The sequence below is a fragment of the Ruditapes philippinarum genome, unplaced genomic scaffold, assembly GCF_026571515.1.
Source record: "Ruditapes philippinarum isolate M1 unplaced genomic scaffold, ASM2657151v2 ctg7363_1_1_1_1, whole genome shotgun sequence".
Lineage (NCBI taxonomy): Eukaryota > Metazoa > Mollusca > Bivalvia > Venerida > Veneridae > Ruditapes > Ruditapes philippinarum.
In genome coordinates, this window is record NW_026857969.1 from 23,836 (window position 1) to 40,055 (window position 16,220).

General features: G+C 30.4%; 1 non-coding gene across 1 annotated transcript; it reads left to right on the forward strand.

Annotated features, from left to right (window-relative positions):
• Window positions 1–471: 471 nt before the first annotated feature.
• Trnaa-ugc (transfer RNA alanine (anticodon UGC)) lies at window positions 472–543 on the forward strand. The gene has a single exon. It is a non-coding gene; the product is annotated as a tRNA-Ala (tRNA).
• Window positions 544–16,220: the final 15,677 nt, after the last annotated feature.

The window sequence follows — 16,220 nt, forward strand, 5'->3', positions numbered from 1 at the left end:
ACTATAGTTGAAACAATTTATGTACATGTATGCCTTCCGTATCAGATTGTATCAACTTGCTAAATATAGCAACATTTAAAAACAAAAGTGAAATAATAAGTTAATAGAAAATAACACAGCACTTGTAATCTTTACAAGAAAAAAAACGATATTCTTTACTCGATTGATAATTATACAGAATTTTTGGGGACCGAACCCGGCTGAGCATTGATATGTCCTAACTAAAAATTTACCAGACAACTTTACCTACTGCTTTAGGCCGACACTTGGTAAATTTGTCGATATTTAAGCCTGTTTGACTTAAGATAAAACACAATATGATAACTGTTTGACACCGTTTTAGTGGACTTGACCACCGTGTCACTAAATAATTATCCTAAACGCACAGTACACTTCTTTACTTTAATCTGCTTAATAAGTTGCATGTCTTAACAATTTTTTTACAGCTACAGTCGTATGTTATTATTGTGAGGGGATGTAGCTCAGTGGTAGAGCGCTCGCTTTGCATGTGAGAGGCCCCGGGTTCAATCCCCGGGCTCTCCAATTTTTAAATAATTCTATTCTTTGTAATGATACTTGCATATTGTACCTGACTGACCACATTTAACGTCATTTTTTTTAACAAAATAAAAACGGTGAAGTTATAATTGAGATAGTAACAATAAAAACGTTCAAATGCTATTTCTCAACAAATTTCAAAACTTAACGAAATGTTAAGTATGAAACGGGAATTACACAATGACGCCTGTTGAAGTATTATTTGATAAACATTTAGATTTGCAACAATGTTCTCTTTATTTGCCAATAGCCAGAAAAGTTAGACTTCAAAGTTTAGTTGTGTTTGCTTCTGCTTTATTACTTATGTCGCAATTGTTCTAAAAGTATAATATTTCTTTGCCTTTTTATCATTTTATCAAGATTTATTACGACGCTTAACAAAATATTTTATATTTTAAATAATATAATTACTGGGAATCATCCATATGCAGATAATCATATGTTTATATTTAAATGAGGTGTCCTAGTTTAAAAAAATAATTCTAAAAACATGTAGAACAAACAAATAATTATATAAAATGTAAGACATCGTGTTATAAATCAAGAATTTCATGACAATTACCATTTTCACATTCCCTTCATATTTTGCATTTCAATTTTTTCGTCTAGCGTGTTGGGAAATAGATCTTTGTTATGAATGTTCCAAGAGTAAGAATATAAGGTAAGTGGTCCTTCTTTTCGTGTACAAACATCACGCGGCAGAGACAGTAAAGCGATGTCATTTTAAAAGTTTCGAGGATTTTTTGCAGATGTTTATTCTCGCAATAAGGTTCATAAGCGCTATTTTTTTTATTAGAGTGAACGTCTTATGCGTATTACCGCGTTTTGTTATTTGTTTGTTTTTCTTTGTTGTTGTTGTTGTTGCTGTTTGTAAAAAGAAACCGGTATGTAATGCCTTCAACGTGCAAGTACGATGTTTTTGACGGTTATGTTCTTATTTGATAATGAAATTGCCGAACTCAGCATTGCAGAGTCAGATTTTTCGTTGGCGCCCTGAATCACCCATAAAAATAAAAACCTTGTAACAAATTGCGCATGCTTGCGTGATTGTTTCTCATAACGCACGTTTATTCTCCTTTAATTATCACCTGCGGACACAGTTGTTATGCAGAAATGATGAATATTTCATGTTGCACGACGTTTTGTAAACCTTTAATGGAATAAATAAATAATTTTTGTTAATCAGACCAGACATTTGAATGATGTCTCTGATACAATTGTTGTTCTGTTTAACTTATTTTCATCAGAGTCGAACATTGAGTCTGTCGTATGTATTTCTAAAAAGCTATATAAAAGTTTTAAAATGATAATTATTAATCAAAAGCAGCATTTTACACTGGTATATCACACTGGCATTTCAATAGAATAAAAAAGCCGAATTTTGCAGTTGCTAAATTAAAGATTTTACAACTAAGAGAGTTTAGTTTAAACACATTTATTTCAATATTTAAATATATTACATTTCATATGTATATAATTATTACATAAAATTGAAACGGATGAGAACGAAAGAAAATTTCTATAAGAGAGTTTCAGAATGGTTTATCTAAACAGTATTTTCAAGCTGGAAATACAAAGCCTTGCTGTCTAATACAAGAACGAAATCTGCTACGATTATAAAACAAAACAATTTCATTATAAACTGTAACCTTGTATACAGTTAAATACGGAAGCGTCCTGGTGCCAATTCATAATGTTCTATAAAAAAAATAAACTCCTACGTAGGAGATAAAAAAGCCTAATTAGGAGTTTGTAACTCCTACGTAGGACTTTTAAACTCCTACGTAGGACTTTGTAACTCCTACGTAGGACTTTATAACTCCTACGTAGGAGATAAAAAGCCTAATTAGGAGTTTGTAACTCCTACGTAGGACTTTTAAACTCCTATTTAGGACTTTATAACTCCTACGTAGGACTTTATAAGTCCTACGTAGGACTTTATAACTCCTACGTAGGAGATAAAAAAGCCTAATAAGGAGTTTGTAACTCCTACGTAGGACTTTTTAACTCCTACGTAGGACTTTGTAAGTCCTACGTAGGACTTTGTAACTCCTATGTAGGACTTTATAACTCCTACGTAGGAGATAAAAAAAAAGCCTAATTAGGAGTTTATAACTCCTACGTAGGACTTTTAAACTCCTACGTAGGACTTTATAACTCCTACGTAGGACTTTTAAACTCCTACGTAGGACTTATAAACTCCTACGTAGGAGTTATAGAATACATATCAAAGAACTGAAAGCACAGAGTTCGACGGACATGGTATGCTAGATGGTAAACTTAAGATAGCATATTATGTAGGAAAATAAATTATATGAGCCCGCGCCATGAACAAAACCAACAATAGTGCATTTGCGAACCAAGCATGGATCCAGAGCCAGCTGCCGCATCCGCGCAGTGTCTGATCAGTATCCCATGCTGTTCGCTTTACAAGTAGAGAAACTAAAAGCGAATAGCGAATGGATCCTCGATCAGACTGCGCGGATATCATCTCTGGTTCGCAAACCCACTTATGTTGGTTTTGTCATGGCGCGGCTCATAAAATGTGTGTTAATAATTGTGTTCAAGCCCTTTTAAGTAAAACCTTTTAGTATGTAGCCAGAGATGAATTTGTTGATTAAACGATGATTCTGGTTATTATGTTACGATATATTGTATTATAACATTCATGGTACACAAAATGTTATGGTGTTAACTTTGTTCAAAGTAGAATATACAATGTAATTTCAATTATTAAACATATGCATGCATAATGCTTCCGCAAACCGCTTTTCTTCTTAAAACGTTTACAAGCACCCCCCACCCCTGCCCCTATAAGGATTTAATCTATTTGAAACGGCCGAAAATGGATAAATTGCATTCGTTTTGTTCAGCTAAGTTCGTATTAAAATCGTAATCATTAAAGCCTTTTAAAATTTTGATATATATGCTTGATGTCGAGTAAGTTTTTTTCGAATAGCTGTTAAGCAATTTTTCGGGATACATCGCCAATGCTTACAGACACCTCACCCTAAGACACTGTACACTCTAGAAACCTGAGACACTTTATTGAAAAGGTGAAGTGTTGCGGCATGGCCGTGTGACTAGTAGCCTAATGATCGCTAGCCGCATGGGTTCAAACCCCGTTAGGCGCAAGCCGTTGTTTCCTTGAGCAAGAAACTTTACACTCATTGCTAAGTACGTACTGGTTGGTTCCAGGAACGGATTCGAAAGTGTGTCTATAAGCTTATAGCTTCCTACACAATCAAACTTAAATAAAAATTTTGTATGAAACCAAAGGTGAAATTTCCTCTATATTTAAGATTTGAGCGGGGGGGGGGGGGTAAGTGTCTTGTTTCCTTCGCCGATATACCGGTCCGGAATGTTGACATTTGCAAAGCATTCTGTATGCATTTCTTATAATGTCATAAAGTCCTACGTAGGAGTTATAAAGTCCTACGTAGGAGTTTAAAAAGTCCTACGTAGGAGTTTAAAAGTCCTACGTAGGAGTTATAAACTCCTAATTAGGCTTTTTTTATCTCCTACGTAGGAGTTATAAAGTCCTACGTAGGAGCTAAAAAGTCCTACGTAGGGGTTATAAAGTCCTAATTAGGCTTTTTTATCTCCTACGTAGGAGTTATAAAGTCCTACGTAGGAGTTAAAAAGTCCTACGTAGGAGTTTAAAAGTCCTACGTAGGAGTTACAAACTCCTAATTAGGCTTTTTTATCTCCTACGTAGGAGTTTATTTTTTTATAGAACATTATGAATTGGCACCAGGACGCTTCCGTAGTTAAACGAGAAATCGAAATACTTAAGTACTGAATGCGTGTTGAGAAACATAATATTTTATTTTATGTACCTATATATAAGAACAATAGAAAGGCATTGTAAATTGATAAATAATAAAAGCAACTGCAATTTGAAGTGATATACTATGGTTACGTAACACAATTTAATTGCTGGTTAGAAGAATATACAACCAGCTGTTCACTTTAAAAACAATTGTCATACTTATAGTAAGTATACATTTGGTAACAGGATAACTTACGCTAGATTTATAACAAAAAATGTAAACATTTTCATTTCTGTCTGTTCTGTTCTGTTTCTTTTTTTTTCTTTTTTTTCTTAACATTTTGTTATCTAACATAAAACAACTGTTTTAAACAATCACTTCAAATGGTTTTCAATTTCAGACAAATGACAAATAATATCAAGTTGATCATGATTGTATACAATATTTTCAATTTAAATTCTAACACTAATGTTTATATTTTTTATAATCAATCTAATAGTGGTGCAAACTACTTTTTAAAGAAGCGTTATCAATCTCATTTTTCTCTTTTCCATTAAAATCCGTAAAAAAATGTTAAACGTTCTATTACCCGAGTTTCCATTTTAGTAACATTCTATTACAAGTAATTGCACAATATAATTACCAATTACAGCGTGATTTAAAGATCCTGTAACACAATTTTTTATTGTTTTAAATCATAAATATGATGCTCAAATTAAGATTTATCAATATTGTAGGTTCCAAAAAGCATTATTTATAAAAATATTACCGAATTTAACATTTCATGTAAATTAAGAGAGGTAATAAAAAATTTAGTTTCTATAAAGTTTAAGTCAAATTTTACAATAAGAAATGAATACATATATTTTAATGATTACATACAATATGCACACATATTTGCAGTACATAGTTTACATATTCTTCGATGTTTGAAAATTGTTTTATTTGCATAGTTATGTACATATATAATTCACTTACTGTGGTTTACCACTTCGATCACAACATACAGGATCTTTAAAGATGTCAAAAAATAATATCAGGTGCTTCTTGTGTTTAAATTTTGCTTTTGTTGAAAATGTGATCGTACAATAAACATAGAGATAATACCAAACGTAAAATTGCAATGAATAAAACAACAAGTTTTCTAAACATTATCTCAATAACATAAAGAAATAGGAGAACACAGGAATTTTTAAAAAGTTTAAGTTTGATTTAGCTTACTCTTAGAGAGAAGTAGTAATGGTAAGCTGCTTTTATCAAATAACCAGGTAACGAATTTTTTTTGTTTTAGAAAAAAATATATAGATTTTGAAAAGTAGAAAATATTTTTAAAAAGTAAAACATAAATGTTTACTTTAAAATGATACCACACATCATGAAATGAACCTTCGTCTCAATAAAAACTATAGAATGAAACATATAAGTTTTTATTTTTATATGCTATTTATTGAGTAGGATAAAGGCATTCTTTATTAATTGATTGAAGGTATTTGGATTTCACTTGACATTTTTAGCTTTAAATTCCAATAACATCGACTAATAATCTTTTGAGACATTGTTGTTTTCTCGTCTACGGTAAGTTTTTTCCCTTTTGTCCCTAGTTTTATTTCTTTCATTTTGTCCCCACCCATTCCCCAAATCTCCTGTTACAGTTGTATGTTTTCATTGTCAGGGGATGTAGCTCAGTGTTAGAGCGCTTGCTTTGCATGTGAGAGGCCTGGGTTCAATCCCGGCATCTCCAAATTTTACAGAATTCTTTTCTTTATAATGATATTTGCATATTGCATCTGATTGACTACATTTTACGTCGTATGTTTTTTATTAAAACGTTGACGTTATATTTGAGATAGTCATACTAAAAACGTTCTAATTCTTTCACTCAACAAATTTCAATACTTTTCGAAACGTGAAGTATGAAACAGGAATTACAATATAATACTTGTCTCAAATAAAGTTACTCAATGACGCCTGTTGAATTTAGTATAAGTTGATTAAATTTACTTTTGCACTAATGGTGTCTTTATTTGCCAATTGCCAGAGAAGTTAGACTTCAAAGTTTAGTTTTGTTTGCTTATGCTTTATTACTCTTGTCGCAGTTGTTTTAAAAGTATAATATCTTTGTTTTTTATAATTTTATCAAGCTTGATTACGAGGCGTAAAAAGTATCATATATTTTTGAATAATTTAATTACCGGGAGCTATCCCTATGCAATTAATCATATATTTAAATTCATATGAGGTGTCCTCTTCAGAAAAAAATCTTATTACATGAAACTGTAAAGCAAACAAATATGTAAAATGGCTGACATCGTGTTATATATCAAGAATTTCATGACAATTTCAATTTCACATTCCTTACATATTTTGCATATCCATTTTCGGTTTCCGTGTTGGGAAATAGATCTTTGCTTTTAAGACATGTAATGGATGTTTCCCAGTGTAAGAATATAATGAAAATTGTCTTTCTTTCGTATGCAAATATAACGAGGCAGAGGTATTTGAACGCTTTTAAAGACAAAATTTTTTTTTTTTTTTTTTTTTTTTTTTTTTAAATCCGATGAATATTGCAGGTTTTAAATATCGCAATAAGGTTTTTCAATGTTATTCTTGCATTAAAGTTTTGACGTCTTTTTTGTAATGTCGCATGTTGTTTTTGTTCTCCGTAAAAAGAAAATGGTATGTAATGCCTTCAACGTGCAAGTACGATGTTTTTTACCGGAACAGTGGCGGCGTTATGTTCTAAATTGATAATGAAATTGCCGGGCCCGTCATTGCCGAATCAGAATTTTCCATGGCAACCTGAGTCATGCACACAAATAAAAACGTGTAACAATTGTGGATGCTTGCGTGGTGGTATCTCTTAACTCATGTTTTCTTCTTCTTTAATGATCACCTGCGAGCGTAGTTGTTATGCAGGAATGATGAATATTTCATGTTGCACGACGTTTTGTAAACCTTTAAATGAATAAATTAAGCAGACTAGCCATTTGAACGATGTTCTATTACAAATGTTGTTGTTCTCTTCTTTACTTTTTGAATTTGCATCAGAGTCAAACATTATTATTAATCTTTTTCTTTATGAAGTATACTTTTGAAAAAGCTATATATAATCGGTTTAAAATGAAAATTATTAATAAAAAGCAGCATTTCACACTGGTGTTTCCATAGAATTTAAAAAGAAATAAATTTCGTACTTGTTAAGTTAAAGATGCTACAACTTAGAGAGATTCAGAATTCAGCGACAAGTGATTAGCCAGTCTGATTTTTATTGCAATGTGATTTACAAACTTCGTTATATTTTATGCTGTTTTTACTAAAGTCATTAAAAGTTTTATTAAAGAGGTTATGACCCTACTATTTTAAGACATACTGCATGCTAAGTGTTCAACCCTTTTACAGTTGGACACTACGATTACATCTGACGGACCAAGTTGGAGACACTATGATTAACAATCCTTTGGGACTTAATTGCCTGAATGTTCGTCTTCTGCCTTGCTTTATCTGGCCCTTGTAGGTGATTTTCTTTCGCTATGTCTTCCTTAAAGACATAGAGTACTTTTGTTATGATCATTGGTTTTTCTTTTATATGTTTCAACATGATCATTTTGGTGTTGTACTTATTTCACCTTCTGTAATCATAACAACTGTTAGAAATTCAGTTGGCAGGGGTTCATTTTATTTACATTGTCTCGTTCATTGGAACATAATGGGGCTAAGAGTGAGGTTTGTTGCACCGTTTACCGGTTTAAAATTCCCCAGTAGTACTTAGGTTGCTGTCCGTTCTAAGGCGGTCCCTCTGTGTTCCTCAGATGTATTTCTTGTTGTTTTATTTTATCATTTTATTTTATTTTATTTTGTTTTATGTATCATTCTTAATTCTAACAAAGTAGATTATATAACTTTAAAGGATAACTAACTCTAGCTTTCATAACTAAAAGTATAAAAATATGTTTTTTCTTTCAGTTTCCTTATATTTTTAAGCTTTACTTTTTGTGTAACATTTCATTATTAAACATAAGAAACAAATAATTGCAAAAACAATTTTACCATCACTTACAATTGGTTATTACATTAATTGAAAAAATATCTAGGTGATCATATATGAAATATTTTCAATTCAAATTCTGACACTAATGATTATATTTTATTTCAATAATCAATATAATAGTGATACATACTGCTTTTTAAATAAATGTAAAGTGTGTATATGATGCATTGCTTTTTCCCTTTTAATATCAATTTAAAATTTGTTTTACGTTCAATTACCTGAATTTCCATTTTAGTAACATTCTATTAAAAAATAATTGCACACTATAAAAACGCATTACAGCATGATTTACGGATACAAAATACAATCATGTTTGGTGCCTCGTACAATATACACAGAGAGAAAATAATTGAACCGTAAAGTTGCAGAAAATCAAACAGGATTCCTAAGCATGATCTCACTTAAATAGAGAAAAAGGGTCCCTGGGGAACATCTAAAAAACAGAAAAATTTAAACTGTTGCAGGTTTAGTTTGATTGAGCTTGCCCTTGGACGGAAGTGGTAATGGCAAGGTACTGTTTTCAACTAACCGGGTAAAGTTTTTTTTATTTTATATTCATTTTCTATTTGTTACCATTTCAGTTGCCTAGCTTTAAATGCTTACATCGTTTCATTAAAGTTTTTTGTTTTGAAAATAGAAAGCATCAATACTAGATTAAATGATATGAAAGCTTTATTTGTTGAAGGTAAGGTTGAGTTAAGAAGAAATAACAGATCAAAATTAATCAGATAAATTGGCTAAATTCCTTTAAGGAACTATAAGACGGTCATTTAAAATTAATTTCAAATCAAATATTACTCAGCTTTGTCTTTGCCATTCTGAACATGCGAGTCTCATTGAATGTCAAATGTACTAAATATATTTTCTAGACCTCGATAAATAAACGTTATTGTAAAATAATCTGAATGAAGACTTATCATTTTAAAACAAGCATGTATTTTCCATTCTTATTTATTTTATTATAAACACCTCATTCATTTGACAAACAAATTCCATTCCCTTGAATCAATGCTAAAAGATTTAAAACTGTTTTTAATGAAATATCGATCTGAATGCAGAATAATTGATGTATCACCGCAAATATTTACCTAAGAACTATAATAATGTTTAATTGTTAATGTTTACTTACTCAATGCTTACCTATTAATAAATTCATTTTGATTGCTACACAAATATTGATGAGCTTAATTCAAAGAAAAAGAGTCATTATGGTTTATTCAAATTGCATAGTTATGTAATGATTTTAATTATAAAAGTTCAAACCAGTAAAACTTTTGAATAATTTGCCGTGTTTTCCATAGAACAAATCCAAAACTGAGACAAAAGTCTTTCAAAACACTATAGTTTAATAATTTCTTCCAAGCGTTTTAGATTTGCATGATATTTTTAATTACAGTCATTGCTGCAAATATTTTTTCTTAAAACAACATTTGATGCCTGAATGCATGTGGGCAGAAAATGTTTAATAACAAACAACTTGATATTTGAGTTGTTCAGTTGTAATATCGTTGCTTGGGTATATACGCTTTGTTTATTCATTATTATTTTATTTACTTATTATTATTTTTGTTGTTGAAAACAAATTTTTTAACAAAGCTATGGATTGTATCATTTTTGTACGTATATATCATATATATTGCATCATGAAATAAACCTAAGTTCGAATTTTGTTTAAGACCACTGATTTTTCAAAGAGTTATGGCCCATTTGTCTCCTAATTTTGATTAAAAAAACCCCAGAATTTCCTGTTGATAACTGTTTAAAAAAACATTGGAATTAAGTACTGAACAAATCTGTAACATTATCAATTACAGGTCAAGTTCGACTTTGGGCATTCCTTTCGCATTTCCTTATTTATTTGATCAACTACAAAACATGACGAATGACATAATATTTAGTGTGCATAAAATGGTTTTCATATTCCTGACTGAAAATGGTTTTCATATTCCTGACTGACAAAAGTAACCAACTATTGATGTTTATACTAAAATACAAAATGCTTAGATTTACATCACTATAGAAACTTTAAGTCGTCCGTCAATATGCAAACAATGTACCCAATGCCGTATTATATACCTCAATTTATCAAGCTCAAATCTGACCTTACTTGTTCTTAAAATGCCAACAAACTTGAAATATGATTCAGTTTAAAGATATTTGCATACAAAACAAATACCAAATGAGGCTTAATAATAAAGACTTGTGTCTCCACACGCACGATTTCAATGCAAATGAATAAAACAAAGAATAATGCTTTGTCTTTTCTTTATAACATTGATCAAGGTAATTTGAAACTTCAGTCTATTAACATTTGAAATATGTTCAGTTTGAAAATAATTCTTTAAATATATATATATATATATATATATATATATATATATATATATATATATATATATATCAGTATTTTATAACGTATGACTGAAATTTATTAATCAACTTCAAAAACATTAAATTGTATTTTCTACCAATATCGGATGAAAATATTTACCATTGAGAAAGTTAAGAAAGTAAGAAAATGAACTTATAAATTAAATGTATATAAATTAGTTTATATGCATTGATCTGGCGAACATAGCTTACTATGTGTGTTTAGGAAATGCGCAAACTATAAGAGCAACTTTTTTACTAATTACATTAGATAAAAGAATGCCATAATGTGCATGTCATCGTATGAAATATCATTTGGATAAATATTCATAGACAATGCTGTTTTCCTACAGAACACAAATATTATAGTTATCATTACAGTGTTTTTTTTTCACCAAAATATTCGGCGAAATTCTCCCTATTCCCCCCCTCAAAATAGTATGTTTTTTTTCCCTCAAAGCTGAAATTTCCCCCTATAATATGGCAGCCCAAATCTGCCTGCAATGAATATCATTTTTTTGCAACTAACTGCCGAAAAATGCTTTATTTTATGCCTGTAAGACTTACTGTTAAGCAAGGTTTTTCATATAGGTAAGGGGAGCTACTCCTGGTATCCCAACAAGTTTATCATGTGACACATCAATATTTTAGATCCGTATAAAAATCCCCCTCCTGTTGCATTTTTCCCCCCTCCAATGGGCACTGACCCCCTTCCCCCAAAAGTGAAAAAAAAACACTGCATTATTTCATCAATTGGTATAAAAATATGAAAATATTGTTAAAAAATATTTATTTTTTTCAAATGTTAAAAACGCATAGCACGGGTATTATTTACAATATATCATCATACTTAGAGAAAAACAAACTACATTTGTTGAAGATAAAAACAATCTTCATAGAGAAATAGTGTATGCTTGTATTAAAGAAATTGTTGCAGAATAAGTTTAGTAACTTTTTTACCTCATCAATGATAAACTCTAATCTAAGTCTGATTTTTTAAGAACGCATGCCAATGCGTTTCTTGTAAAAGTTTTGATTTACTTATAATTTTACTCATAAGTTGGTGTCCAACTACGTGAAGTTTATTGCTACACTATATGTGTCTCACAAATGTGACCAATGTTGACGGTATTCGAAAATCAGAAATACGATTCCAGGTTAATTCGAATGGAATTGAACGAATTACTTTTTCGAGAACTAATTAACTAGCAGACATTTATTCTAAACTTAGTCTAATAAAACAGGTTTTATAGGGCTTTTAAACAGCGGACATGTATCACGCAATTAAGTGCCAAAATTGAATACTTAGCAAAACCAAATGTCTGGCTGCCTTCGAAATCAGCTTACTTAAAAAACTATATGACGATGATGTGTATTCGTTTTGTTATGTATATACAAGCAAACGATTAAATAATAAAATTATTTCTCTTAATATTTTTTTTAGACTTTAAAAGGATATATTTTTTTAATTTGTGTTCGATAAGAAACACAATTATGGTCATTTTTATATGCTGCCTGCTGATTTTTTTTCTTTTATTTTTCGTGTTATAATCACTTAAGATGCACACATATTTTGTCGTATTTTATTAAAAACTCGTTATTTGCCTGATCAATTAAGATACATCATCTGCTTTAAGAGATGCTGATATTTCATAGGACATAAATTAATTCATCTCCATGAAGAAGATTGTAAACAGGATCTGTCAGAATCCATGATTTAATTTCCTAATGGACATGGATGACGCACAAAAGTTTAACAAAAGCTCATTTGAATTCAAACTATTGTGAAGTATCTGACCTAGTTGTATATAACCTTATTCTTTCGCAGCCATTCCAATATACAGTTATCATTTTATAATATTTGTTTGCTTGGTTTGGTTTTACGGCGCCCATGGGTTTAGGTAAAAAAAAATGGCGCCGTAACAGGAAAGGGTTAAACGTTGGCTGCAATTGTAATTCCTCAACCCGTAAAGGCAAGTCTCCAGCCGCAGGTGGGATTTTAACATGTGTTTTTTTTATTAATGTCATCAGCAATATCTTATGACCTATATTTTACCATGCAAAGTAAAAGGAAGATAACACACACAATAACAACATACAAATCCAAACCAATTGCAGTTATTTTGTTTAATATAAAATTAAAAGAAGAGTTACTTAAAACATAGCATATATTTGATGTTATTTATAGTCGAATGAAAAATGAAAAACAAGGTAGATTACAATAGGCTTAATAGAGTACTAAATAGATGGTATGAAATTGTTTACAGTCTGAAAGTAGAATGACATGGTAATGAGAAATGGATGTTATTGGGTCCAATAATTATTAAAGATATACTATGCTCATCCTTGAGTTAAATATTTTAATCCAGGCAAGAAGTGCATTGACATATGTGAAATTATCACTGAATATGTCTAATTTAAAGAAAAAACAATGTATTGGAAGCTGTGTTCCCTATTACAGCATGTACAGGTCATGTAAAGTTGGTCTTATTTGTTAATAAACTGCCAGTTCTTTTTAACCTATTGTCACCACACCACCTGTAGTGTGTAGAATTTTAAACATAACACATCTACTTTGTGTGAAGTCAAAACATGTTTATTTTACGTTTTTCAAACAGACTGCGTTGCATTTATCAATATTTTCAAATATCAATTTTGCGCATAGCATATCTTTAACACTGGATGATAACATGATTAAAACGCTGAAATGTGTTCGATATATTTTAAGCTTAAATACGAACTTAATTTACTGATATAATTTTGCTTCATTATACTTTTACATTATATTTTGAGATGTTCGTAAAATAGGAATGAAAAATATAATTATGTATTTAATGTTAATTTCAAGTTCTATATAATTAAATAAATAATGAAAATAATAATAGCTACGACGTAACCGAAATAGATTTAACAAGACTTGATATTTACAAAGGGAATAATCCCCGAAAATTCAGATGCAATACATATAGTGCACTTAAACATACAGTGCTGACTATGCAAACGAAACAGACGATTCCAATAAATCTAAATTTAGAAACACACTCAATGCGTGGGTCAAAAGATGAGGAAAAAACTACTGTCGATGATATTTTTTAGAAACAAGATTTCAAGCTTTTAGATGATATCGATGTTTACTTCTGTAGACTTAAGAGAGTTCTGCGAAGAATGCTTTTAGTTTCATAATGAGTTTTTCAAACAAAGTCTGGTTTATAAAAAGTAGAATTTCCGTATAGATCTTCCTGTGTTTATGTCTATATGACCGAGTTTTTCATTATAACAGTACTTTTATAGAAAGGTCATGATTTGATTTTCATTCTCACATGGATAAAGCTTGCTTTTAGGAAAATCGGAGAAAATGGTACAATTTCTGTTTATTGATTGTTCGAAAATATCATAAACATACATTAGAAAAAAGTAAAGTCATGTTTAAAAAAGTACAAAAGTTTAATATTAAAGAAACTAAAATAAATTATCATATCGATCTTGACATTTTGTAGTTACTTTTGATTGGTTGATTATTAAGGTTATTAAGGCGTGAATTATAATCAAACTTGTAATTGGAGATTTTGCTTTGTAGCTGCTTACATTGAACCCGCCAACCCAATCTATTTGGTTGTATTATTTTCTTTTACTTTTTATTCTTTTTGTGTGTGGCTTTGTTTTGGTTGTTGTAAATTTTTGTATTTGAGTTAATTGTATATCTCATGGTGTTTCTGTTAGTTGTGGAAGCCATTTTCTTCTTAACTTAGGTCGGTGATATTTAAATGTACGTTACTGTTTCCCTGCTTTAACTATTTATGCGACTCCCATCGTCATAGTTTGCAGTTTCTGACATTCAATCCTTATGTAAGCCCTATCTTTTCTCTATTATTGAAGTTCATGCAGGGATTCTACTTGTGCATGCATTTCATATGTTGCGTGTTTTACTCAATGCTTGTTTTAATTTATCTTAAAATTATTGTTTACTTGAAACTATTTGTATATTTATATAAATTAAATGTAGTTCATATGAGCTAGATACCAAAGTTGAACTATGAGTGTTGTTTCATATTATAAGTGGACTAAGTTTTCTTATCTAATGCTTCAAAGGATAATTCCATATCCCCGCTGAGTTTTCTTCTGATTGGCAAGTAAAGAAAGTGGTTTTTAAAGAACGGTACATTTAACATATCATTAGACTATCGTCTTACATTTCAGATAAAGTGCAGGTGCTAGATGTGCTCTAATTGAAAACATTTCAATCCAACTTTCTTTATTACATTTTGTTATTCCTTTTTAGTAACAAATATCCTTTAAGAATCATAATCAGTTTTAGAAAACAAATTACATGCTCGTGATAGTAGGTAAAACAACTTACTTTAACATTTCCAATCAAAAGATGTGAATGATGTGTCTGAGTATTTACATTCAAAGAATTTAAATATCATATCTGAAACTGAAATGCAGCAATATGAGATACACGTTTTCGCCCATTTCTCATATTTCACTATATATCAAACAATAAACAAGCTATATTCAATTTCGTAGTATGTTGCCTAAAGTGCTCTTATAATGACATTAAATGGAGTCATAGAAATAGAAAGTACGAAAACAACATTTGTTCTTTTCATGTTAGATATGGATGTGTTTGTTAATAAAGTTACCAAACTAAAAGCATTTTTGAATGTAGCCGTTATGTTGGTATACATATGACATCATCTTAGAGAATCATTTACGTTTTTTTTTTAAAAATCCTATCATATTTGAATCCTAAATATTAGTTGCGTTATTTCGTTAAGGGAATCTTGTGGAATACTGTGAGAAGTCATGGGTTTTTAGTGACGATATTTATTGGCAATTGTCTGCTAATATGTATTACTAAGTAAACTTTCCACAAAGTCGAAAAATATATACAAAATTAAAATTAGGTCTAAAAGTGGAGTATATACTTTATCTAATATTTTATCTAAAATTCATGAGTATACGGTCTTTGTTCATCCATAGCATTATAAGTGTAACGATACACATATTTAATATAAAATTTCATTTCAAGAATAGAACATTCTAATAAGTAAAAGCAATGGTGTGAATTAAGTACCAATTTTATAACAGGAGAAATTAACAGTGAAACCTTATAGTGCAATATGATCGAATATAACATGTCGGATAAATTGAACCCAATTTTTAAACAACATAAGCAATCCTTGGAACCGGCGAGGCGAAACCCTAATTTTCTATTTTGAATTGATTTTTATTTTGACATCCAGTCCATTTCTATTTTGCCCGTGTGCCCTGTCCCGTTTGATTTCTCTATTTATATTTTATAAAAACACCATTTTTCTCGGTTAACCGTATAAAGACCATTTGTCTGATTCCAATGTGGATTTCATGTTGTACAAGTTTGGAGGGTCTTCCATATAAGGCCCAACACTCTTACCCTAGTAGTATGTCCAAGAGATTTCCGCATGGCATGGTCGTTTTTTGATCCGGCG